We start from the raw sequence: 26,405 nt of genomic DNA, 5'->3' as shown, positions 1-26,405 counted from the left end.
TTATCATTATTAGTTTCTTCTTTTCTATTCTATTAAACCATTCTTATCTCAACCTGTGGGTTTTGCTTCTTTTTCCTGATTTTCTCCCCCATCCCACTGGGTGGGGGGTGAGTGAGTGAGCGGCTGCGTGGTGCTTAGTTGCTGGCTGGGGTTAAACCACGACACCTACTGAGCTCAACTTTGCAGCTTTACGAAGTGTTCCCCGTGTGCCTCCCGTTTTAGGAAAGCACCTCAGTTCTCTTCTGAGCACTGAAGCAAGTCAGACACACGTATGGTTAGAGCAAAACAGACATATTTTCCTGTTTTGCTGTGCCAATCTGCCTCAGGGCCACTCAGCATCTTCCATGATTAGCTTCACCCACATGATTTTCTTCTCCTCATATCCCCTTTTTCCCTTCTTGCCATGTTCTTCTTTTTAACATTTTCATCTTCTTCCAAATAAGCAGTCCACCATGTTGACTTATTCCCTAGTGGTTCTGGGTTTGCTGTACCATTACTTGATACTTTTGATGTGGTTGTCTTCACAACATTCATTGTTGGTCAGGAGGTTCTTTAAACTAGTACTGCCCTTTTTGGTGTTTCTCATTCCTACCATTTTTCATATTTCTGTCATCTTAGTGTAAGTAAGTCACGGCTGGCTATCTGCATGCACAGATACATTGGTATGTCACCCACACAGACCTTCCAGCACCTTATACTTCCACTCTTCTCCCTGAACCTTGCTCTTCAGCAGAACAATTTCCCTTATGTTGCACCATGGCTGAGTCATCCTGCGCAGAGGTCCATGGATGTGGCTGTGCCTCTTGCAGGGCTGTACTCAGCCTATTCATAGGGTGTTACACTGGGGGAAGGAGAACGAGGAGTTAAAACACTGTAGTGTTCAGGCTGTAGTAGCTCAGTCCCAATACTACCTAAGAAGAAAGGTGGAAATATTTCAGAGAACTCTCAGTCCAGGAATGCTTGGATTTTGCCACAAATTTTATTCCTTATTTTGTTATTACTTTCACTGTGGTAAAGAACAAGGGTAAAATTAAAATATTGAGAATTTCCAAACACTGGAAATACCATTTGAAGGACTATATACTTAGAGACTGGTGGATATGGTTCTGTATAAACAAAGCCTCTGTATTTATTGTATGTGCATGTTATTTTCCTAGGGTGCCTGTCCATCCTCCTTTGCACTTACTTGAGTCCGCTAGCTATAGTGAGCCCCTGGTGACCCAGACATTCCCAGCCTCCCAATGCCTGCTGCAAGGTGTAGACAGTGCGGGGACTGTTACCACAGATAGACTTGGTAACTGAGCAAAGGGTGCACAGGAAACCTGTGGTAATGCAAAGGGCTGACCGCAGGTCACCTGTGTTCCCCTGCACCCATGCAGAGCATCCCACACAGAAATATTCTCAGTCTGCCTTTAGGAGCAGCCAGCCATTTCCAAGAAGAGTGTAAGAAAAGCAGCTTCCTCTTCTGGCTGTTTACTTTCACTTTCAGACTGGAGAGCAGGACATGCTGGTTAACATGGAATTGAGACCTGAGACAAAGACCTGTCTCCAGGCTCTCCAGCACCTCATGCCCAGTGCCGTCAGAGCAGAGGTATTTCCAGCACAAGGCTGACCCAGCATTGTTGCTCTGTCTCCTGTGTAACTGTGTAACTCTCCATCACAACATTGCCATTGCTAGTAAATAGGCTATAAGCTTTGTAAGTAATTTGCAAGACCTGTGGACTAAGGCTTGTCAGGTTTGCCCTCTCTGAACTCTCCTTGAACTGCCTGTAGCTTTGTTTTGCTTCTCTTAGCTGTGACAGCAATTTCTCCAACTGACCAGGTGTCTACGCCTGATTTGTTTCACTTTTGCTCCTCTTTGTTTGTGTGGTACAACCATGGTTTTGTATAGACAGCAATGACAAGTGGTTACTCTATGTGGAGTGAGATGTATACAACAGTAACATGATGACAAAGCGCTAACAGATACAGACCTGGTAGGACTGCAGAGGCCTTGAGAAGTGGAGGCACAGGATGTGGCATAGAGGAGCGCAGCTGCAAACAACTTGCCCATGGTCAGCCAAAGTGCAGACATGGAGCTGGACAAAACTGGGTTTAGGGGAACAAAGAGAACAAAGAGATAACTTATTGAGATGGCACCAGGTATAGCAGATTTGGAGGTTACATGGAGCTGCAGACCAGTGGAGAAAGAGAAAAGGGTCTCAGCAAACATATAAAAGTGATCCCAGGTGGACCCTAGAGGGACAAAGAAGAAATCATCAACATGAACATCATATTCTTCCTGGCAAAGGACTCCACATACTGACAGCTTGTGATACCATCCCCCACTACCACCACCAGCATGAAACCAACAGAACACAGGGGAGCAGTGGAAGGGTGAGCACAGCACCAAGGAAAGGGGTGAAATGAAGGAGAGTGTGCGTGTGTGTGTGTGTGTGTGTGTTACAATTTCATAGCAGTACTCTAGTTGCATTGCTATTCCTTCATTTTTGTAACAGTTAGAGCTGGATTAATACTGATTAGACTCTTAATATTTCAGTTATGCTAACAATAGATTCCTGGCTTTACTTCTTCCTTGATATTCTTCCTCCTTGACCATAAACAACATTTTTGTTGTTAGAACTGACAATAGGAAAATCAGAAGGTCTGTGTTTCCTGCCCACACACAATGCATTACAAGAGTCTGTGCTCCATTAACCTTTTTTTCAGCAGTGGGGAAATACAGGAGGTCTGGTTTTTCTGTCCTACTAGTCCCACTGCTATCAATGCAGCAGCAATTCTAGCTGTCTGGATTGATCTTCACCCCAGAAGAGCAACATACATGGAGATAATTCTGTTACCCATTTTATGTTTTTCTTAGAGGTGTATTTGTAAAACAGCAAAAAGTTGGGGGGGGGGGCAACAAACCAAGCCAGAAGAAGGGCTTTGCAATACCAAAGAAGTAACTGCTTAGTTACCTTCATGATCTACAAAGAGAAATAATATTTTTTTTTCAGTTTGTGAATTATTTTCATTGTCTGCAGCAGAAAATCTGTCCATAGGTTTTGAGATCCCTGTTGAGTGGCAATGGATGTTCTCAGAGAGGAAGCACCAATGCAAGATGCACTTTAAGGTTAGAGTCACAACTCACAAGAATGGCTTCAAGCTTCTTTTCCCTCTGTTCTTTGACTTCCCTGAACTGCTCATAGCCCTGTAGGGAACTTCAACTGTACACAGAACAATCTGCTTGCCCAGATGTGTCACCAAATAGGTAGCAGTCCCTGTTGCCCTGTCAGAAAGAGTCCTCTGTGAAATGTGCTGTCAGGGAAAGTTTCCCCAAAGCCCTGAGAATAAAAATGTCCCTTCTCAATCTGACTTCAAAAATGCTTGCAGATGGCTGAGTTTCTCCATCTTCCTTCCCTCCCTCCCACATCTAGCTCAGAAGACTCCTGCCTGCATGAATCCAAAGCACACTGTGAAATGTTCTTCAACTTGCCATTTGTGTTGCTGCCAGGAGGAAGCCAAAACCAGTAAAGTCAGAATGCCAAAGGCCTTTCTACCAGCTGTGTGAGCCTCCATCAACCTAGTGCAGGTATTTACAAATACCAGTGTTTCCTCACTACCCATCAGTGCTTACAACGGTTGCGCTTTTTCACTGTGCCTCCAGGGGACTTCCAAGCAAGCATAAGATTGAAATAAGTTTAATAGTCAATGCAGAGTCACTTTAGCAGGAGAGGGAAGGGTTTTTGCTTCTCCTAGTCCTCCTGCAACTCTGATAGGTCTTCCCAACAAGGAAATAGATTGACGGTGGCGAAGAATAAGTAAGCTAATACTCCCAAGTCAGGCCATAGTGCTCTCATTCTCAATGGTAGGTTGTCAGCTCTGGGTGCAGAGGTGAGATAAGGAGAGGGAGAGGAGTGAGATCTTCCTACGCTGTTATAAATTTCAGAAACTCCATCTTCTTCCAAAAGTCGCTAAGCATGAGGGTCTCCATAAGGGACAGTACACCCTAGGTTGGTAATAACACAAATGCCAAAAAAAAAAAAAAATCCCCCAAACCACAACTTTTGTTTTGACTCTTCTGTTTTGCCCTGCTCTTTGCACTGCACTGCTAGCTTTCTGACTGTCAGCAGAGAATAGAAGAGTTTTTTGAGCTTGGTCAAAAGCATGATGAGAATAAATTTACAAGAGAAGCACACTGTTTATAGACTTACAGGAATGATTATCCTTCATATGCCTTTTGCTACACAGTCATACACGCACAGAACAGTACTGAGACAGCACAGTTAAAACACTGTAGGAACAACAGAGGGCAATGGAAATTCTTCTCTGAAGTGGTAGTGACATTTGGTTAGGATATCATCAAAATTTCCCCCTAGGGTTTTCAATTTCATCTCATGAGATAAAGTCGTACTTTGGCACCAATTTGTCCATTCAGTTCCTCCTTCAAGAAAATTACAAGAAAATGCTGCCATGCCTTAGTTCATGAATCCCTGTATAAATCTCAGTGGGTTTCATTTACATCATCTCACATCCCACTAGGCCATTTGTGGTGTGCGCTGTAGTTACGTAACTTTCATGTCACATCTTGTAGCATCACAGCCACTCTTGGTGCAGCACGAAGTAATGTCGCACCATCGGTGATACTGCTGCTAATAAATCCAGCTGCTGTCTGGGCAACAAACAAAGCAGGCAGTCTGCTTCTGTGGACAAATCTGACAGATAAATCATTCTGTCTGGATGATATCACAGACTTCCCACACAGCACAAAATGACCTACAGAAAAGATTTTCATGGATGTAAAATTACTCTGCCCCTCATTCCATGTTTCCTTATTCGTCTGATGCTACCTTCCCTCTGCCAGTGGTACACTTACATATATATACTCTGTCTATTTATTTAGGCTCTGCCTACAGCAGTGATGACCAAACAGATATAAATTGCTCAAGATGACGAGGTTAGAATAAACAAAAGCCAAACACAGTTTGTCATCTAGTGGATCATGCTATGCATTCTGTAAGGAAATTCAGTGCCTGCACAGCTCTGTGACATGCACCAGGACCTACAAGAGGATAGTTTCCCCTAATGCAAACTAAATCACAGTTAAAATCAAGGCAAAATCAAAACAAAGGAAGGGTTTGGGGGAGAAAATTAAAAAAAAAAAGGAGCCAGTCCAGCAGCCCAGCCTGACCCTCACATCATGTGGCTGGGCAGTGCCATCTTCCACCAGAACTGGCAGCATCTTAGCAGTTATACAAGCAGGCAAACAAACAAATAAATGCAAGCGTTCATGTTTGAAAATAAATATCCCCAGGGCTACATATTTGGCTATCTCTAGGTACCTTAAACATTAGCCAAGTTCCAGAGATGCTGTTATATCAACAACTCCTGTTATATTCAGGTAGGTCTTTCACCCTCTCCCTCCATGTATATGTATATGTATGTGTATATGTATATGTATATGTATATGTGTGTGTATATGAAGGCTTATGTATCAGCCTTCCTACCTAAAGTTTGTTGTTTACTTTGCATTTAAATGTAGATGTGCTACCAGTGAACCTTTCACTGTGACATGGTTTTGTCCTGCAGAAACTTGCTCAAGGTCCTTTGAAAGGGTTGCTGTAGCTCACTGAGGTAGGCACTGTGGAAATGATGAATGGCAGATTGTTGGAAAGGCGATAGAAGATTAACAACTGCCAGCAGCAGACAGTACTCCCTGTCTCACTATAAAAAATCACATCATTCATGAGAATTTTCTCTTGAAGTAACCATGCAAAAACACTGATATATCATCCCTCCTCCAAACCTGTTTTTTACAAATAAAAATAAAAAGCCATTCTGAGGTGACTGTTAGTATTGTCTTACAGACAGCACTACTGATGTGAGTGTGCTACGCCGATGTGCCACTGAGGTTGTGGGGTGTTAGGACAAGCAGTTTTCTTTACTGATTGGCTTACTTTTCAGATTGGCTGCTCAGCACAGGGTCCCTGACTCCCTGCAGTAATACCATTTATTGGAGCCATGGATAGGCTTCTTTACTCCAGCCTGTGGAGATGCATGGAGTGATTCATAGCTTGAAAAGCAATGGTAGGGTCCAGCTCTCCAAGTACAGTGCCACATGGCAGAAACAGGCTCTAAAATAACAATAAAGTACCCACTTTACTACTTATACATCCTACTCTCTTACCCAGGCTGGCATTGAGAGTTGATTGATTAGCAGAGATACTTCAAACAAGCCATATTAAATCCATATATGTGTGTGTGGGGGGGGTGTATGTATAAATATATAAATTTGTATTTGTATTTGTGTTCAGGAAGAATGGATTAAAACTGCAATAAACAGCAATGATGTACCCTTGCACATTCTTCTTTTAATTATGTGCCAAGATTAATTTTTAATCTTTCCAGGCTTTATTGGACTTTTTATATTGCAAATGCAAAGTGGCAAAAGGGGCATAACAGACACCCTGTAGGGCAAATAAAACCAACATGTGCAGCAGGGCTTTCATTATTCTAGGGCATAATCAAGAGGTTTACTTATCTTGATTGTACCATTTTGTAGAATGTAGTGTGAGAAAGAAACATGAAAACTCTTAGCAGGACAAGATGTTCCTGCCACTTCTCATTACTCAGGCTGAAATACAGTCTTGCAAAAATACCTATGTCTCAGGCAATACCTGTGTCAGAGCATCATTTATGTATTTAGGAGGGGATAAGGACAGAGGAATTGAAAAAATGTAGGAGGAAGAGACTAGCAGGAAGAATTGTTACCATCTTCAAAATTTTGACCTGCTATCATCACAAAGGTATTGTCAGCAAAAAAGGAAAGGGAGAAATTTTCACTGCGGTGGTGCTTTGTCTCACAGGTGCCTCCTTGTGTTCTTCAAGATGTGTGATTTTAAAAACCACAGACAAAACTCACAGCCACACTTGTGTTTTTCCAAGACTTCTCTTGATATGCTCCACGCACAGGTACCCAGCTGTTTGGAAACAGTCTGTTTGGAAAACTTTACAGGGGTTATCAAAGAGTCAAAGTTTATTCTCTGTGATTTGGCCATCTGTTCATTGAAGAAACTCTTCCAGCACATGGAGCCTGCCCACTACTGCAGTGTCAGCCTTCATTGCTGCTTCTGTCTGCTCTATGCAGACTCTTCCATGTGCTTAATTCCTACTCCAATGCTCTAGTGGAAAACAGCAGCTATAGATAGGAGAGAGGATGCAGCAATGCTTGGAATAGTAGCAGGAAGTGCACATTATGTAGGACCAACCACTGTCCTCCAGGTGCAAGATGATAAGAGGAAAGAGCTGAGAGTAAGAGAGCAGGGGGCCATCAAGCCACAGGAATGAAAAGGAAAAGAACAGTACAGATCTTGACACTCTAGCCAGAGACCTGTGATTGCGAAACAAACAGGAAGAGATGGGACTTTGCTGACATCAGAAGGTTGCCGCAGCATACCATGTTGCTTGAGATTGACTGTTTTTGCTGTCTTCTGGTAAAAAGATTGCAGCAGATACCTTTTTTTCAACCTAATGTTAGCACTCAGCCTGATATTCCCTCTCCCCAGCCTCTGTATCTCCTCTGCACCAATACTGCTATTTCTGTGGGACAGCTACAGCTGTTTGCCTACAAAGGGCATCTACATCTTTATTCCTGACCTCCATAGCTACACAAGCAGTAGGACAAACTATACAAGCACTGATGTTCCTGTGTATGTGTATATTACAGCTCATCTCCCCTTTTACTAAAGAATACCTCTGCTCAATGTTGCTTGCTCCAAGGATCCAGAACAACCTCCTGTATCTTGACAGTCCATGTCCAAATATGGGACTCTCCAAACTTTCCTGATGACTTTGCTCCACAGTCTTCAAGCTGGGCTCTAACCCTGAACCAACAGTACTTGCCAAAACTACACTCACCAGGAAAAAGTCAAGGCAGAGGTGCAACAGAGCAGAGAAGACCACAGTGATGCACACAAAAAGGACAATTGCTGTTGGCTGGAGGTGCAGAAGTCAGAGCACACACCATCTCTCTCTGCAGCCAAAGCAATACCTTTGGCAAGGTCACTTCTCTTTTCTCTGTCTTGCTTGTCCTAACACTAGCTGGGCCAGTCTATTTATCTATACTGGGACTATACCAGTTCTTATAATGTCTCCACACCACAGTAAAATAGTAAAATAAGATTCTGAGTGTATCACAGGATAAGAGTGCAGATGCAATAACCATGTGCTGAAAACTGAATTGAGTGCACCCATCATTCCTATTAACTGCAGCTTCCAGAGCTCCTCCCAACTTTAAATCTAGCATCTAAGAAAAAACAGCCTCGAAGGAGTGGGAAGCTCAGGCCTCTGGCACGTATAAGTTCCCACAAGAACTACTCACTTTCCAAAACATAATTATCTGCCAGACACTGATTGCCCTTGACCTTTTTGAGAACAGGGACAGGAGCCTGGCACTCGTCTGCACCGCAACACAAATCAGTTCAGCTCCCACTGAACAAATCCAGTGCCATCTTTTTCCAGCTCTGTCCTGAGATGTCTCTGCCCAAGAGACATGCAAAAGAAAGAGTTTAATCCAATTCACCCACAAAGGCCAATACTGAGAAGCGCTTTGAACACTTTACAATGCTCCCACAGAAGCATGAGAGGGAAACTTTGCAATCAAGCATTCAGTAAAGAAAATTTAGCTATGAACAGCTTTTATCAGTGATTGTACCTTGGCTGCAGCACAAACAAAAGCTTTCTCCGTTATTGTCTCAGGTCACACCTGAACACAGCTGGCTCCATGCCAAAAAAAAGGGACAGAGCCACTCTGTTTCTGCAGTCCCACGTTGTCAACATAGAGAGTAAGAAACAGCAGAGAAGCTCTCCAGAGAACACAACAGCACTTCTCTTGTTCTTGTACCAGTCACATATTGCTTCCCAGAAGAAATAGGTCAGATCAAACTGTGAGTGGATGCAATCCATCTTGAACTGTAATTATGCAGAAAAACATTACGACACAAGAGAGTAAATTGGAAACACCATTATAAATCTATTTTTATCAGCAAGGCCTGCCTTATCTCCTATACTAGATAAGCCTTGCTCAGATTTCAAGCCTTCTTCAGAGGTCTTTCCACAATTCAATCACATCCTAGTCAAGCAATGGTGATTTCAGGCCTTGCCTGGCTGGTGTTGCCCTTAAGAGAACAAATTTTGATTCACACATGTAGTTTCTACAAGTACAGACTCATAGGTGGTTAATATATTGTTTTATAAAGGTTACCTCTTAAGCATTCATTATAACATGTATCAGTATTTTTAAAATGTCTGAGAAACAATTTATGAACAGAATTTAAATAGAATGTCCTTCCAGAAGACCCAAGAAATGCCCGCCTATTTAAATATGCATAAAATATGTATGCATATCTTTTACCTCATAGCTGAATACACCTTAATTTTTGACAGATGCTTGGGAACTGAACTGCTGGCATTCATTGACCTTATTTACCGTGGAGAACAGAGTTTGAGAAACTGTCTCAAAAACCAAACCAACAACACAGAATCACAGAATCATTTAGGTTGGAAAAGACCCTTGAGATCATTGAGTCCAACCATTAACTTAACATCACAGGATCCTCATTCAGATTTCCTACAGTACTGTCATTTTTTCTATGCGTTACTAAGATTTAAATATCCAAGCTTCTGTGGGAAATCTGAGAAGGGCAGTTTGTCTGATAGGTACATGTACCACAGAAGAGAAAGGACTGTGACTGAGAAAAATAACATAAAGATAGGAACACTTTCTGGCTAAAACTAACCAGCTTGAAAAGGAGACTATTCCTTTGTTAGCATCAACAAACACCAGGGTCTCACTATGACTGGCGTTGCACAGTCTTAATGCCAGAGAGCCTGCACTCTGGAGTAGGGAGACAAAACAGAGCAGGTGGCACAAGCTCAGCTGAAGCTGGAATTACACAAAAGTCTTTGGCAGAATCAAAATCTCTGAAGCCCCATTCCAGTGTTCTGGTCAGCTGTTTGAAAGTGACTTGTGGTGCTGTTTGAAAGTGACTGGTGTATTCTCCGTCTCTAAGGGTCCTCTGGTTCATATCAGCTCATGGCCTCAGAAACTAGTAAGGACAAAACACAAAGGCTGTGATGCAAGACTGCAAATAGAGGACCAACATCCTAGTGTTTTATGCATGGGTGAAGCACCAGAACAGATGCAGAAATGAAACTAATTCAACTCACATAGGTTTAACCACAGTTAGGTTCATCTGACCTAACCCATATTCTAATTCAGACAGTCATTTGTAGTTCCTCTCATGGAGAGAACTGATTATTTTTAGAGACCAAATCATGTGGTCAGGTTTTAGACATCCACCTTAGGATGGTGTATTAGGTTTGTGTGGCAAGGTTTTGGTAGCAGGGGGGGTGGTTACAGCGATGGCTTCAGTGAGAAGCTGCTGGAAGCTTCCCCTGTGTCTGACAGAGCCAATACCAGCTGGCTCTAAGATGGATCTGCCACTGGCCAAGGCCGAGCCAATCAGCGATAGCGGTAGCGCCTCTGTGATAACATATTTAAGAAGGAAAAAAAGTTGCGTGGCACACAGAAACGGCAGCCGGAGAGAGGAGTGAGAACATGTAAGAGAAACAACCCTGCAGACACCAAGGTGACTGAACAAGGAGGGGGAGGAGATGCTCCAGGCACCAGAGCAGAGATTCCCCTGCAGCCTGTGGGGAAGACCATGGTGAGGCAGGCTGTCCCCCTGCAGCCCATGGAGGACCCCATGCTGGAGCAGGTGGATGCTCAAAGGAGGCTGTGACCCCATGGGAAGTGCGCACTGGAGCAGGCTCCTGGCAGGACCTGCAGATCTGTGAAGAGAGAAGCCCATGCTGGAGCAGGTTTGCTGGCAGAAATTGTGACCCCGTGGGTGACCCACGCTGGAGCAGTGTGCTCCTGAAGGAATGCATGCCATGGAAGGGACCCATGCTGGAGCAGTTCATGAAGAACTGTAGCCCGTGGGAAGGACCCACGTTGGAGAAGTTCGTGGAGGACTGACTCCAGTGGGAGGGACCCCATGCTGGAGCGGGGGAAAAGTGTGATGAGTCCTGCCCCTGAAGAGGATGAAGCAGCAGAGATAACGTCTGATGAACTGACCATAAACCCCATTCCCCATCCCCCTGCGCCGCTGGGAGGGCTAGGTAGAGAATCCGGGAGTGAAACTGTGCCTGGGAAGACAGGAGGGGTGGAGGGAAGGTGTTTTGAGATTTGGTTTTATTTCTCATTACCTACTTTGGCTGATTGGTAATACATTGAGTTAATTTCTCCCAAGTTGAGTCTGTTTTGCCCGTGACAGTAATTGGTGAGTGATCTCTCCTGTCCTTATCTCGACCCACGAGCCCTTTGATATGTTTTCTCTCCCCTGTCCAGCTGAGGAGGGGGAGTGATAGAATGGCTTTGGTGGGCACCTGGCATCCAGCCAGGGTCAACCTGCCACAGATGGTAACACTTCTGTCCTCAAAGTGCCTGTTTCTCACTGGCCACTAGGAGTCTGGGTGAAGACACATACATTCAGTCAAACAAGATCTAGCCAGGATATCTCACACTGCTAAGTCTGTGGGAATTGGTAGTTTGCAGCACCCACTGTGGCATGGGAAGGGACCTGCTTTAACTGGGGACAGTAAGGAGGTCTCTGAGAATTAAGCCATCTATTTCTGACAAGACACTATTTGTATATGGCAGTAATGACTCACCTATGCTCCTGCATTTGGGAGCAATGGCATGGCTGCTTTCAGGGTTGAGAAAGGAAGTGGAGAGAAAGATCTGAGCTGTTCTCAAGCCCATTTATATTTTTCAATAGTCGTATGGATGGAAACAGCTGAAGTGGGATGATGCAGAAATATCACACTAATGGATGTGTTAATGAGCTTTATTAATGGGGGATAATGATAATAAAAAAGTGAAATTTAGCAAATCTGCACAGTGTATGGGAGAGCTTCAGGTGCAGATGAATGTGTCAACAACTCTGAGATGAGGCCAGGAAAAAACATGCTGCAGAAATACATCACTGCAAATGGAGGTTGGCTGCTGGTTGATGTAACTGCCAAAACTTCTCTAAGAAAGAAACATCTCCAGAGTAGAGAGACTTTGCACAAAGTGGGAAGACATCTTTCCATATTTCTGTTTCATTGTATAAGTGTCTGCAGCCACTGTTTGGAAGAAGATAACCAACTAACAGACCTCCAGGCTAATCTGGAATGGACTCTTTATCAGAATCTTGGCCTTCCAGGTGTAGGGTTTTTTCAGGGTTTTTTCAGGGTGTTGTGTCTGATGACAGATAGAAACCCTGCTGCCTCCTTTCCAGACTCCTGAACGAACCTTTTTTATAAACCTATCAAATCAGGAGCTCTGCCAAGAGATTAGAATACAGCAAGCTTAACACTACATGTAGGAAATGGAAAACATCCAGGCTGTCATCTTGCCTGTAGTCAAGCCAATAGTAAACATGCCTTAGAGCACAGTGAAGACAAGAGTACTTCTAAAGTGGAAGAAGGAGTAAGGCACAATTTGTGCTTTTATCATAGGCATTTCACGTCTTTCCTTAATCACTTATTTTCTAGACAAAGGAAATGGGCTACTGTTCCTTTGACTGGATTTCAATGAAGCATTGATCAGCTGCCAGATATAAAACTTTTACTTAGATGGAGAGAACAAGAATTAGCAAAAGAAGCTAGAGTTCAGGAGACAACTGGCAAAATAAAGACCAGAGCAAATAGCACCAAAAGAATTGAGCTTGAGGGGTAGTAAAGACTTAAAGCAATTTCAGGGAAATTCCACGTTGCTGCTGCTGTGTAACGCAAGGTTTTCAGTATTAACAAGTTTGTTCCATGGCTGGGAAAACACAGTGAGGGGAGGATAAGTTTCTTGGGTTTCTCATGTCTAATCAAGGGCTGAGTGTAAAATATTTTTAACTATTCATAGTGACTCACATTTGAGTCTCTTGCCTTCGTCTAACCGAGACAGACATTTTATTAAACCTTTATAGCAATTTTTCCTTGAGACCTCTGTCCTTTTATAAACTTGGCTGAAATTAGCTGCCAGATTCAAAACTCTATAGTTTTTCTGCACACCAACACATATTGCATAGTCTTTTCACTCTGGAAAACCTGGTTTAAAAAATTAATCTATATATAAATAATGTATTAAATTATTTCTAATGTAGCACATTTAATTGTAGTTAAATATTAATTATAACACTAAAAAGAAATAGACTAAAAAGAACCAGACTAAAAAGAGCATCTGAAGCACTAAAACTGTAAAGCATTAAAGAAGGTTGTCCCAAAGTGATGTTCTGCAGCGCTACTAGATGTTCAGAACTCTCATATATTAACCCCCTCAGCTTGCAAGCCTTTTGTTTCATACTAAGTTTGGGAACTCCCTTCACCGAAGGACAGTGAAAAAGAAGACCAGGTGAGCTGGCCCAGAGGTGCTGTCTGCTGTTGTTGCTTACAATGTTGAATCTGTCTTCCTTGAAGGTGGAACAAGACAAACACATGAAGGAAAGAGGAAAGCCGAAGTACAGTAGAAAATATAGCTTCGGTAGCCTAGCACCAAGTGTCTAACTTTGCAGATCCCCTGTGCCCTGTGTGGAGGGCACAACCAGCACCTGTGCAAAGTCTCAGGTTCTGCATAAGATTGCTATCTTCAAATGCAGTTCTAAAGATAATTAAATTAACTACAAACTTACTTAGGAACAAGCTGTGTTGATTGCACAGCCTCTGTCAAGCAGAGGACAGATATTAAACAGTGTTTTGCTAGAAGCAGCAAACTCTCTGCACCTGTACTCTGTGGGACATACAGAAGAGCTTTTGTCCAAGAGGTGCCTAATCACATGGCTGCAAAACTAAGCCCATATCAGTATGATCTGCAGCAGGGTACATCATCTACAGCTTAGGTACCATTGAGAGTAAACAGGGAAAATGGAGGTAGAGAGAAAGGTAGTGAAGCTGGGCAGCCCAAAGTAATTTCTCACTTTCCCAGGTTACTAGTCCAGGGTATCTACCCTACTGTATTCTCTGTAGTCAGAAATGATTATTCTAAGGCCAGGAAAAAAAAGGGGGAAAGGGGGGGGGGGCGGGGAGAGAAAACACTGGTTGTCTGTCTTCTGCTGAAAGATCAGACTCCTAAGAACAAATTCAGTAACCCTGGATATTCAGTGGTTTCTCTGATTCAGTCAGTTAACCAGAGGACCTCATTATCCAGGTGAGGAGAAAAGTACTCTACTCAACTAAAACGTTTCATCAGTTCAGTAAAATATTTTGGTAAGGATGAAACTGCACTGTATCATGGGAATCAAATGGTTCAGGAAGTTCCTGTCTTGCTTTTGAAACAGCTGACAACATGCTCTGATACAGATGAAGTAGGCATCTTGTAGAGCTTTCATTTCTTTGTAGGACTTAATTTCTCTTCCTGATCTACTCTCCTACTTTCTTGGTAGAGTATTCTCTCTCATCTCGCAATCCCTCTCCTGTCCTGTTCCTTTTCAGAAGAAGAACCAGTTTTTAACCCAGCTCAGTGGAATCCTCTTGTTAGTAGGAACTTTTAGGGACTTGCATAAAGCCAATTATTAATAAATAATAATTATGCACACAGCACAGAACCACGGTGGCATGGTTCACATTAGCATTTCCTGCCTTTCAAGTGCCTACCCATGCAAAATTTATACCCTTTTAACACAGGTTTTCTGGGGGAGTTTGAAATTGTTTGTGAAGCACTTCGTGCATGAAAAGCCTCTGTTTAAATGACACATATTTATTATTAATAGTAATAATGCAGGTGCAGCAGCAGACAAGCACAATTACCTTTTTGAGGATCACAGATGCTTCCCACCAATAAGAACAAAACAGCTTTTCAAGCTCTAGCTCCAACAGAAATACACATAACCCCTTTGGTAGGAAATTCTTGGCTTAACACTAAGTAAGTATGAGGAAGCCAGAGTGGCATGGGAAACAGTTATGCAGGGAGGAGATGCTGGCTAGTGTCTTGTACATTTTGGTCACTCAGTGATCCATGATAAAGAAAGTCTCCTAGCATTTAAATGGGAAGCAGACTTCCTAGGTCCCTGTGCACTGTGAAATAGAAGGGACTCTAGGATGTATGTTATTTCAGCTGGCACAAGTAAAAGCAGCAAAAAAAAAAGCAGCAGCAACAGACTCTCTAGCACAAGCTAACAAGCAGCATGTCGGTCCCCTGCCTGCTAATCCAGTCAACACCTCCACTTCTTCCCTTCGTCCCAAGAAGCAACATGTGAGAGGCACCTATACTAGAGACATGACAACAAGGTCTCCCTCCTCTTATCCTGCTCAACAGGGAAAAATGTGTAACCCCCTTCACTTTCATCCTGTCCTTCACCACAGCCCCAGCCAGCTGCTGAAGACAAGTAGACAGAGCAGAGCCTGGATATCTATACACCTCCTCATACCATGCTGGTCCAGTGAAGGGCAAAGTTGGCTTCTGCTCCCCTTCCTGGTCCTTGTATCACACCCAAACAACCTTAGGAAAAATAATGCAAAAGCAGCAAATGTTGTCAGTGCTTGACTGCTAGGCAAGGCAGTGACATAAATCTCTCCCCTGAAAAGTCTGAAAGGAAACAAGCAGGGACCACCATGTGCTACACAGCCACTGTAGCAGCAGGCCAGCTGAGAGGTTATGGCTCAGGGCTAGGACTGGACCATGGGATCACTCAGCTAGCCATGTTACTGGTCAGCTTGCACCAGCTAGCCTTCTCCCCTTCCAGAGTGCTAGTGATCAAATCTTTGCTTTAACGGCTTCATTTAGCAAGCCACAGCTAGACAAGCTTTGAGACTTGAGGGTAGTTTGTTTCATCAAGTCCCATTTTAGTTTCAAGCCCTGTTCTGTCCTGGCATACTAACCTCCTTCAGAAATTGCTCCCACAAAAGCTCTCATCCCAGACTCCAGTTACAGAGAGGATGCGGGTAGTTCCTGAAGACAATGGAGTGAATACTGAAGAGTGTTTGTTCCTGGGTTACTGATTAGTTACCTACACCTGTCCTTGTCTAAATTAGTCTTCAAATTAGAAGCAGATGTTCACACTTTCCTGCCTTTCTCTCCAGTGGGTATCTAAATTCAGACTCATGGTCAGATGCCTCTTCCTCTCTGTGTTGGTAAAGATGCCAATGTGACTGCTGGCTGATTGATGGCAAGTTGCATAGTGCATCCATACCTGCCACCAGCAGTATTTGCTATGGCTCCAGACTGTTCTGGGACTGCCAAGTTAAAAACTGACTGACATCTGTAAAAAAAATGCATGACAAAACTCCTTCCAGGACTTTGAATAAGAACTTCTGTTGGTGCCCTGGTAGGAAAAGCTAGCCAACAACCACACTTGAGGAGAATGGCACTCAGAGAAGGAATGTGGACCAAGTTGTGCATCATCTCCCACCTGCTCCCCACTCTGAAGCTCCACGGGGATGCAGGGAAGTGAAAAAACTGCAGGTCCAACACTGTTCACACAAGCCGGAGTGGTACAGGAAGTGCCGTAATAAGCTGGCAGAAGATACATGAACACTTACAGGCTTGTATTGATTACTTGCACAGGATCCAGAGCCTCACTGGGGAACAATCACAGATCACTACAACCATTAATGGGAGAAACACAATATTAGAAGTCTGAACCACAAAGAGTCCAACCCCAAGCCTACAGAAGTCAGCCAGATTTTTTCTAATAAGTTCCACACACTGTAATTTGAAAGAATAAACCATTCTGATCACTGTTTTGCTAACAGAGTTAGCTATAGCTAACTATGTAACAGCTATATAGTTAAATACAAATAGCTAACCCAGTAATAGCTATATAGCTACTACTTATAAGCTCTGATGTATTCTCTGTATAGGTGGACTTAAGTGATGAAGCTTCTTCCCCATTTTGGAAACAAAACCTGTATTTATCTTACCCAAGAATGCTAACTCAGATCATCTTCATTGTGAACACTGTTGCATAAATTTCATCAGCATGAAGAGATTTAGCATACAGAGGGCAGTGTTAAATAGCAGTGAATTAAGTCAGGTGGCATTATTTGTCAAAAGAAGCAGGCTGTAGGTCAGACATTTTTTAACATTTTATTAATGAGCTGGAAGATGAGGGTCAACAGCGTGCAAGTTAAGTTCACAGAAACACTAAACTTGGAAGTGTTATTACCATCCCCGGAGACTCAGAAGTGGTATGAAACAGACAGAAAAATGAAATGTATTGTTCACTTGGAAAATACCACATTCCTGCATCTGAGAAAAAGATCCAGCTCTTCTGTGGGGAGAGGATAGTTTGTCTTCTTTACAAGCTGAGCTTTGGTGGGGTTTGAACATAATTATCATGCTTAATTTGCACCTCGAGAAACACAGGGGGGTTATGTCTTTGGTTTGGGTTTTTTATTTTGCTTTGTTTTGCTTTTAAAGCTGTAATTAACCTTTCTTACAACAGCCAAAAGCCAGGAGCTCACATTCCTTGTTAGCAGGAGAATAATCCAGAGCTCAGTGAATTCTGCCTTACATTGAAAAGAAGAGCAGCACAAAGATGAAAAAGCAATTTTAAACTTTAAATTTTCAATTTTGTGTCACTATAAACACTTGGCCTCCCTGTCCTCTCTGTGGTAACTTTTATGACACCTGTTTACTAAACAAGTCAGAAGTATCATAAGGCCCCTCTTTCACAAAAAAATCTGCAAATCAAGATCAGGTGAGTTTTTGCCCTTCTGCTCCACGGAAGATTTCCATCTTCCCTGGACTCACCCTGAGAGATTGCATTTTGTTTTGACAGGTATTCTGCCCTAGTGTGACTCCCCACGTGACACTGTCCACTGACACCTGGAGCCATTAAATCCTGCACTATTGTGGGTCACGCGTTCATGTAAGCTGAGTGGCCTGGCAGGGAAGAAGCTAGAGCAATCTTTGCTTGTGTTGTCAATAGTTAGCTGGGCCATTCTTTAAAGTATAAGCAAACTGAAAGGAATCAGGTAACAGTGACCCTCTGTTACCTCTTGGAGTCCCATCCTCCCACTCCATACCAAGATGAAAAATGTAGCAGCAGAATATATAGATGGTGGATGTGATTCTCAAAAGCCTGTCCAGAAAGCAGAGAGTTGTCCTGAACTAGCTGTTAAAATTACCCTAAGCAGAGCTCAACAATATGGGCCTGACTGAAAAATACTGTTGATCCAGGACAGAGACAAAAAGAGATTGTGCAGGCATCAGACATCTGAGGCAATGCTCTCTGCAAAAACCTCCGCTTGATTTTCTCCCCTTCCTTCTGTCAGCAGAGGATCAATTTGCAGAACTCTCTGCAGACAGAGATCTTGCTCGGTCTCTTTGGAGAAATAAGCTCACCACTTTGAGGGGATGAGCAAGCTCTCTTTTTTGAGAGCAAAAAAGCTAAATGCAGGTTTTCATTATTCAGTTCAGCCCTGCACTATCTTCAAGCTCAGAACAGATTTCAGAAAAAAGGGCAGAGTTCATCTTCCCCAGCTTTTGCTTATCTCCTCTTCTCCGTTCAAAACTGCCTCTTTGTTACCCAAAACAGGGCCCTGTCATTTTCAAGGCTTTAGTACCCCTCATGGTCTAGGTACAGAATTGCCACTTGCCATCAGCACTGTATATTGAGTGACTTGCTCAGCAGCTGTTCATGCCTCTCACCTTCCTGAGAAGACTGAACCCTGCACACCCATCCCAAGTTGTCTACAGTCACAAATTCCCCCTTTGTCTAAATGTAGGTTGAGGAATAGGTACATTAAAAGAAAGGGCTTGCCCAGGTCAGCACTAAGTCAGAAAAAAGCACTTGAGTCCTGACTCCCAGCCCCTCCCCTCACCTGCTTGTATCCAAAGTGCTCATATTACAGGTCCAAAGTGAATACAGAGTTCAATTAGCAAGCATTAAATAGTTTAATGCAGATCACCTCCCTTTTGATTCACAGCCTACACAATTGTTCTGTGTTCTTTAAAGTTTTGTTCTCCCATCGTTTCTTAAAGGCATTGAGAAACTTTCACCTGCCCTCACATTTTTCTCACTGTTTGTTATTTTTCCGTTCATCCAGAGCCTTTATTTTTGCGTACCTGTTTGCATTCAGGACCACTTCACTGTCAGATTTCCACTTCAGCATAATATTCATATCACTATTAAAACCACATACAGCTCCCTGGGAAACTGTACCATTTATTCCAGGAAAGGAAACAATCAGCACAAAAGTATTATTAGTCCCACTGTATTTTCAGTCATAGTGGATTTATGATTTATGATGGCCTCTTTAGAGTTTGGTGTGCTGTTTGTTCCACAGCATGATCAACCTGAAGTTAGCAAAGGGAAATATGAGTAAAGATTTAGAAAAGCAGAACTGTTCAATGGAATCTACATTTCAATCAAAATAAACTGTCTTTGCAGAACACTGAATTAAACAAAGGAAGTCTAATCTGATTCTTATCTCATCTCCTCTCCCTGCAATAAGTTTATTTGGTTTACCTTTTTTCCCTTCTCATCTGTTTCCTAAGAAGTAACTTTTATAATGGAGATTAGTGGGTCTGAAAGGGTGTTGGATGCAGATATCAAAATAAATTGAAGCAAGTCAAGCTACTAAAATTCTGATCAGGACTGGTCCTTGCCTAATCAAAATTATCTGCACTACAGTCATTAAAATGGGATAATCAAAACACTTTCCATCCATGCATAAGAAATGTCCTGTGTTCTAGGAGAGGTTTCTTCCACAACCTGTTATACCTGATCAGGGATAATTCTGATTTAAATGGAAAAACGTTTTATTAAGGTTACCCAAGCTGCCCTGGGAGTACTGTTAGGCTTGACATTTCTCCCAACATACCCATGTTACAGGACTGCTGCTGCAAATATAGAAGATGAGTACCCAAAGGGGAAGAAAGAATGACTCTGTAGGCAAGAGCAGCCAACCAAACAATGTTGATGTGAGTGTTTGTGTCCAGAAGGTGGTAAAGAAGATCTATTCTCCAGCATCAGTTAATGCATCATCTTTTAGCATTGTAATGTTTTCTGACCTCTCACAAGTGAAATTCATGCAAACCTTGGGAACACAAGTCCTTTGACACCATAGCGGCTTGCCTAGACTGTGAATGGTCACCCCCAGGGGGTCATGTTTTAAAGCTAATGATGCCTGCCTCCTCTAAAGGCTGGCTGTAGTTTCTTACTGAGATACACTTGCCCACTGCACACAAATCCTGGTCTCCCCCAGGCATGCCCTGACCTGGAAGCTACATCCATGATGTCAATTCCAGTTTGGTCCCTTGAAGCTGTGGTCCTCCCTGTCATCTCTTCTCCACCCAGAGTGCCCTGAAGGCAGAGAGACAGCACCTAGACCAGAAACAGAAACTTCCTCTCCATGCCTCACAGGCACGAGGCTCGATGAGGGAATAGGCAAAGTGGGGATGCTGAAGAAACATGCAAACCTACACAAACTTTTCTGGAGGAAGAGGAGGAAGAGGAAAGGAAAATGGAGAAAATAATTAAAAGAAAAGAATCGAAGTCAGCAGCAGAGACCTTAACCTTCACTGAGCCAAGTGCTCAACAGGTAACTCTGCATGCCCAGGAAACACATCCACCCTACCACATCAGGGAAACCATCTCCCAAGGCAAACCACAGTCATAGCATGTTGGTCACACCTTTAAGTCCTCCAGAAATCTTACTGAGTTCAACAATAGCTGTTGGCAACTCCAAACCTTAGAGAGATAAGCTGCTGACGATAAGCACAAGTCTTCCCCTGTATGTGAGCTTTGGCACAAGAATAAGCACAACAAGCACTTTATGGCAGTCACATAGCTCAAAGTGGGAATGGGAAAGGAGGTTAAGTCACTGCTTAATTTAATTTATTTCTGCAGTATGCTGGTGAAATTTCAAGTTCTCTGTTTTGTTACCAACAGTCAGCCTCAGTGAGCAAAATATAGGATTTTTCAATCACTCACTATAAAACACAAAGAACTATTTAAAGGCATTTGAAAATAAATTATTGGGAGAATTAGATCTGCACTGTCAGTTTTCAGACTGGCTTCTCAAATCAACAAACTAGGCTAGAGACCTGTGTTTCATCTCATTACTATTCAAAGGGGTTCAAATCAAATGAAGCTATCAGAAATTAAAGTGGGTTCCCTATATTAAAATTATCAGTCAAGTGTTAAATTTTAGTGCTTGATTACATTGTATAATCATTTCAGGTTGCCTGACTAATGCAATATAAAGTCACAGAACAGGTGAAATGCCAAGAATAACACATCATCTGAGAGCAGGTTCCAGGCTCTGAATGCAAAATAGGTGTAACCAAGAGCTGTAATTGTGGATCTGTCATTTGGTGGAGCGGTTTCCACAGGTCATACAGTAATTTGGAGCAAAACTCCTTTTCAACAACAGATACATATTCAAATTCCTTCAAATCCTACCAATTCTTCATCTGATTTAAGCCAAGAGATTTGAGGTCCTGTCTGATTTTCTCTGGTGCACTTTTCCACTGATTTATTTATATACTACTTCTCCTCCCGTGTTCAGGTCAGCAGTTCACCAAATTAGGCAGCCCTGCTAATAACAAGATCACTTGGATACATCAGTTAACCAGATGGTAAGGTGAAAACAAATACCTACTTTCTTCTTATTCCCAAATATGCAGCTTTTCCAGAGGGTCTTACACACCACTTGCTCTCTGAATTTACTGTTAATTTCAAAAATATAAAAGCATTTATTTTATTAACCCAAGAGAGGAGGTGTACAGTTGCATCAACACTTGATTAACATTAAAAAATAAAATTGGTCACTGTAGAGGTCTATTTTCCCCTTTCCAGCTCAATTTGTTTTTCACAGCTCTGCCAGTGGCATTGCCTCAGCTATAAAGTCAAGAATTATGTATGAAGAAAACTTCCTGATGCAATGCTGTAATGAGACCACAATGATCAAGGCAGACATAATGCTTAGTCTGAAGCTAATTAGGACAATGGGATAATTATATTCTGGAGAGATCCAGAGTGATTTTTCAGTTCTAACTACAAAACTATCCAGAGGCAAATGCAAAGTATCTTTCTTGAGAAACATCCACAGCATTCAGGAAGACCATGCAGTGACCAACTCTTCTGCAAACAAAAATCATTGCAACTGTAGAGCCATTCAGCTGAAATGGTCAGGTGGGCACAGCAGACTGAATTAACTGGGACACGTCTGAAACCTTCACCACATCCATTCTCGTGAGGTAGCTCTGATTCAGCATAAGTGTTACTACGTCTGCTTGTTCAGAGCATTACAGTTCACTGTATTTCAGGAACATAGGAGAGAGGAACAAGGCTAGATACACAACAGACATTGAGTATATTCAGCTTTCCAGAGGCCTGTCCTACTATTCCCAGCAATCCTCCATCTTCGCCAAGCTTGAGGTAGACAAGTGTTTCTCCTTTGGTTTGCGACACAGGTTTCTCTCTTCATTAACCCATTCTGCTGTTCAACTGGGAGCTTTGCATGTGCTTTGCAAAAGCCCTTTGTCCCATAGTGACATTTACTCCCTGTCACTTGGGATACACAGTGTCAGGATCCACAGAGTACTTTAGCCAAAAATGGACAACTGCCCTGTGAAGAACACTGCTGTGGGATACACATGCCTTTCACATTAGTCATCCTCAAAAGAAAGAGCACTTACACTGTGGGTTAAACTCATCAGAGACTGAAGCTTATGCCAAATATTGACCTTAATGCTGCTTGACCCATTACTTGGGAATTTCATCATCTTCTTTGACTGCCTGTGAGACAACCTGGTTCTGCCAAGCAGGAGACAGATGGTGGCTTAGGGAAACACCTCTACTGAAATTTAGGAAAGAGAGCAATGCGGCCTTGTATTTGTTAGAGCCCTGCAGTGACCACTCTTACTCCTCCCTTGAAGGCCCTTGCTTGTGCATTCAAACCTCATTACAAACAGAGCATTTCCAGGCACCTCTCCCCCCACCCTCCTTCATCAGCCAGATTCATTTGTATTCTTCCCTCATAGAACTAATGCAGCTAGTTCGGTTGCAAATCCAAGCTCATCTGCCTCTATATCTCTCTGGAGAATACTGAGAGGGTAGTAAGGTCAGCAGAGAAGAAGAGAATATGTCAAAGGTAAACTTAGGCAGAAAGCTGAAAGTACAGACCACTGTAGTCAGGCAGAAATATCCCAGGCCATGCTTCAAAGTCTCCTCATGGGCTCTCAATTTGGCCCTGAAATTTAGATTGTGAAGGGTGGCAGAGAAAATCCTACGAATAGCAGTGTAGCTAGAATCTTTTGTCTTCCAACTGCACATTCATTCATTTTCACACACTTTATTGTGTACAAGGACCCTCTGGGAAGCAAGCCATTTTGTGTGGATATTTGTAACCCTGTGGCAGACTTTCCACACAGTACATGTCTGGTAGTCAATAATGTCACCTGGAGCACCCCAGCAGCCTTGAGAGCTACACTCCACCACTGCTCTGCACACGCTGACACATAGTGCTGTGGTAAACTTAACATGAGCAGAAAATATTATTCTGCCATTATTTCATGCTGCTGTTCCCTGATGTTCCTAGTCTCACTGGCAAATTACACAGTGTTGGTAAGTGACCCAGCTGACGTGGTCAGTTTCTTTACCCATGAAGCAGGTGCAGTACTTTTCAGCTTTGTGTTATGACTGCAGTGGGCAGAAAACAAGGCCATGGTTTGACCATCTAGTTTCTCAAAGATGGTTTATTCACCTTGGGACATATTAACTTTTCAAAGCATTAAATATGCATCTACATGTAAGAATCCCCAGAAAAGGAGTTAGGGCTGTGTTTCTGGAGCAAGGTTCCCACAGCACCTTAACCCTGCATTTCAGGATCTTATTCTACCACTTGCACATCACATTAAGATATTGAATGTATCTCTCAGACTGTCCTGACCTTTTCTGTCAGTTCTCGTGTGTCCAGTCATTTCTAATCAATGCATATGGTAGCATTTTTACTCCTGCTGCCCCACTCTTTCTCTCCTCTGTGTGTGTACATCTCTCCTCTGTCTATGCACATCTCTAGACCTTAAAGGAGCAGGAGTGTGCTGGACTCTAACATGGGGTACAGCACTTAATACCCTACAGAAATTGGCAGGAATAAATCCACATCAGTTAGCAGGAAAAAACCCAGCAATGTTAGCTGAAAAGGCAGGATCACATGGTTTGCTGCTGCATGTTTAGAGAGGTAGAACAAATTTCATGTTAAGGCTGAAGAAGTACCTGTGCAACCAGTTCTTAGTTAATTTCATAGGCTGGTAAAGTCAAGCAGCTTATTGAAGTAGCTGTTCCTGCTGAACCTTTAGGTTCCTGTTTCATCAATATTCAGCTTTGTTTGTTCTGGTACCTTCCCTAAATTTTGACAGGCACAAGAGTCTCTGATGCTGGAACAGAAAAAAAAGTTAATTCAGATCATGTTCTCCAACATTTTATATTGTTGGAGAACTGCATTAAAAGAAGGCCCGAAACAGGCATTGTTGGGACCTGCTATCTCACTCTGCCAAAAATCTAGCCAGTTACAGCATAAAGTTAAAGTAGTTCATATGCAGTAAAGACTTATGTTCCATTAGCAAACCAAACCTTCACCTTCTTTTTTCTTCTGAATGGGAAACTAGGCAAAGCGTACTTGTGTCTCTTGAACCTGTGGGACTTTGAGTTAATAAAATGAAATTTCACTAACAGTCCTAATTAACACAGTTTACTGGCCATTCTGGCATTAGGCAATATATAAAAATCTCCTGTTTGAATTTCTAGCATCGTATGACTGATTTACATCCCACTAAACATAGAACACACTGGAACTGGAAATACCTGAAATAACATGGAAATTTTAGTTTCTAAGCTCCTCTCTCTGACCAGCCCTGGGCTCAGATGTATTCGGGTAGGAAGCTGTGGGCTTCTTCTATACATTAAGCTGGGAAAATGAGTATGCATATCAATTGTACGTTGCCAGACTCCTGGATATATTCAAGGCAAAACTTCAAGAAAACCTCAATTACACCAGAAAATTTTGGTCCTATGTTTTGTTCTGTAGTTGAAACACATCATCAAATTAAAGTACAGACAATTTCAGCTGGAACAGAGATTTTTGAAGAGCATGGTTTTAGAGGACTCAGCTCTGCTTTCTTGTAGCAGAATGTCAATGGAGTGCAAGGATTAATCAAATAACTCTCCTGGCTTTGAGAAGTACATGCAGAATTTGTAAGTTTGTATTAGCTATATCATGCAGACACTATTGCACATAATTTTTTTTCGTGTAGTCTAAGAAAGCAACAGAAGGCAACAGGTTACACTTAAAACATGATTGGAAAATGAAATAACAAATTGATTATAACTGATAATAACATTCCTTGATGATTTTTATTTCTATTGCATTTAGTCAGGAGTAAAGTTGACACTGTGCACTAGAGATCAGAGGCAGAAAAACAGCAAGCATGGAAGTCATACAATGTAAACTGAAAACAGAAATTTTAGTTTCCAGACTCTAATACTTATTTAAACATTTATTTAGAAGAAAATCAAAGCAAAACCAACAAAAAAAAATCCCAAACAAACAAACAAAAACTACAAGCGCATTGCCACTGAAACTCTTTGGTGGGTGCAGAATTTTACAAGTAAATCTATCCGTTTGGAAAACTAGGGTATTAACCTTAGCATTTAAATGGAGTCAAGCACATGTGAAAATGGGAAACTAAGTTGTAAGAGTATGTGGAAGGAGAGAGTATCATCTGCTCCTTTAAGCATACCTGATCAAGGACATTTTCAATGCAAAGCATGATAATAAGAAAAGGGGAAGCCATAAACAAGAATATCCAGAGACACAAATTTGACTAACAAATTATAAGGGAGACAGTAACAAGAACCAAACCTGGTCAGTCACAAATTGATAAAGGTATGTGGAATGTGGCAATGGTTATTTCAGTGAGATAATCTGACTGAGAATCTTGTCAAATGGGATGATGAGGAAAAGGGGGAAGCAAAAAGTGACATGTACAGAGACACAAACCTAATGGAGACAAAGACAAGAAACAGACCTGGTCAGTCACACTAACTGATGGGCTACCGAGGAACTGCAGGCAGACAAGGACTTTGCAATGGATAAGGATGCAAACCTGAGGGTCCAGGATGTTGGAGGGGTCAGTGGGACTATGCCAGCTGAGGAGGCAATGTGCAGGGGAAGAGGGAGCAGGGAGGAACAAAGAGGGGGGTAGAGAGACAAGGGTACAAAAGGGGCCAATCACCTGTAAACTGTGGCTTATCAGTACGCTTGTCTGGCTGAGCCCTGCGCCTGATCACCAGGGTCTGTACTGTCTGTTCTTAACTACCTCTCTGCATCATCTCACTCTCTACCCTGAGCATGTGAGTACTGCGAGGACTCAGTGCCAGCTG

At 42.5% G+C, this 26,405-nt stretch overlaps 1 long non-coding RNA gene across 1 annotated transcript; it reads right to left on the bottom strand.

Moving 5' to 3' along the window:
* Window positions 1-41: 41 nt before the first annotated feature.
* LOC138683731 (uncharacterized) lies at window positions 42-26,405 on the bottom strand. Its single transcript, XR_011323155.1, has 3 exons — window positions 26,129-26,405; window positions 1,974-2,088; window positions 42-841 (listed from the first exon to the last, which is right to left on the bottom strand). It is a non-coding gene; the product is annotated as an uncharacterized lncRNA (long non-coding RNA).

This window comes from Haliaeetus albicilla, chromosome Z (genome assembly GCF_947461875.1).
Source record: "Haliaeetus albicilla chromosome Z, bHalAlb1.1, whole genome shotgun sequence".
Lineage (NCBI taxonomy): Eukaryota > Metazoa > Chordata > Aves > Accipitriformes > Accipitridae > Haliaeetus > Haliaeetus albicilla.
This window is presented reverse-complemented; position numbering and strand designations above follow the sequence as displayed.